We start from the raw sequence: 1,760 nt of genomic DNA, 5'->3' as shown, positions 1-1,760 counted from the left end.
AGACGTCGTAGATTTACTGCAGATGCGGGAAGAATTTTGCGGGGAACGTCAAGGTTCTATTTCTAAATCAGCCAGGAAGTTGCACACGTTCCATTTCTAAATCAGCCAGGAAGTTGCACAGTTATGTTGTCCTGCTTCCAACGCAAGAGGGCTGCGTTTTATGCAAGCATGCAGTGCAACGATGGTATCAGAAAGGTGGAAGGATCCAAACATTCACCATAGCAAGGAGTTATTTTTGTTCCTAGAGTTTCCCTAAATTTGGGCTCTAAAGCTCTCCCCCACCCCCACCCCCAGAACGAGTGTACCAAATCCATGCATTTTTTGTTCATTTCATATTTGGAGGGATGCAGGTGAAAGACTAAAAAAAGCAAACGTAATAAGCAAGCCACCCTTTGGAGCAAAGAGAATTGAGCTTGCACCTGTTAACACTGTGGCTGCAGTCTTTATCGTGGGGAGGAGGGGGCGGCTAAGCTCTGCAAGCTGAGGAAGAGGAAGGAGGAGGAAGAAGAAATTGGATTTATACCCCGCCCTTCACTCAGAGTCTCAGAATGGCTTACAAACTCCTTTCCCTTCCCCTCCCCACAACAGACACCCTGTGAGGTAGGTGGGGCTGAGAGAGCTCTGACAGAAATGGCTCTTTTTCAAGAATAGCTCTGACAAAACTATAGCTTGCCCAAGGTCATCCAGCAGCTACAAGTGGAGGAGAAGATTGGATTTATACCCCACCCTTCACTACCCAAAGGATTCTCAGGGCAGCTTACAAACTCCTTTCCCTTCCCCTCCCCACAACAGACACCCTGGGAGGTAGGTGGGACTGAAAGAGCTCTGAGAGAAACTGCTCGCTCTGACAGAACTATGGCTTGCCCAAGGTCATCCAGCAGCTGCAAGTGGAGGAGAAGAAGAGATTGGATTTATATCCCGCCCTTCAGTACCCAAGGGAGTCTCAGAGCAGCTTACAAACTCCTTTCCCTTCCCCACCCCTCCCCACAACAGATACCCTGTGAGGTAGGTGGGGCTGAGAGTGCTGTTTCCAGAACCGTCCTTGAGAGAACAGCTCTGACAGAGCTATGGCTTGCCATAGACCAGCTTGAACGATTTTTAGAACAAAAAGGATCCGGGTGAGACTTTGCCCTCTTTGAGCGGGCTGAGCTCATTCGCCTTTATAACGTGGGGCTGCTTTTACGGTAACCCACACCCCAAAGTCAAACACGCAGATGAGTTTTAATGTGGGGATATAGGGTGAGGCCACTTCTCAGCCGAGCAAGCTCACGGAAACCACACCCAGTGCTCACGCAATCATTGGCCTGGTGGCGCAGGGCTCATTTTGTAAAAAGAGCCTTGCCCGCGCCGGAGCCCTAATGTAGCCAATCCTTCAAGAGCTTACAGAGCTCTTCTTACAGGGGCCATTGTAAGCTCTTGGAGGATTGGCTACATTAGGGGTGTGTCGCCTAATATGCAGTCAGTCAGTCAACCTGTATTGGCATAGATAAAATACAACCTGGATCACATTTTAAGATGCGTATAAAATATATCTAAATGTAATATAAAACAGTCAACCCGCCGGGACCTTATATTCTCTTACTGTTGGGTGATCGTGAGATATTGGAAAAAATGGTATTTAGCAGAGATAATATAGCCCAGCAGAGCCTGAGTAAAATAATACAGACTGAGAGTCCATGTGTGATTAAAATATAAAGTTTTTACTAAATTCTAGCATGGGGAAGGGTAACTGGGATGAAAATAACAACAGAGCTAAATTG

The sequence above is a fragment of the Gekko japonicus genome, unplaced genomic scaffold (assembly GCF_001447785.1).
Source record: "Gekko japonicus isolate JY-2015 unplaced genomic scaffold, Gekko_japonicus_V1.1 scaffold6623, whole genome shotgun sequence".
Taxonomy (NCBI): Eukaryota; Metazoa; Chordata; class Lepidosauria; order Squamata; family Gekkonidae; genus Gekko; species Gekko japonicus.
The sequence above is the reverse complement of the archived record's forward strand: the minus strand, read 5'-3'. Positions refer to the sequence as shown.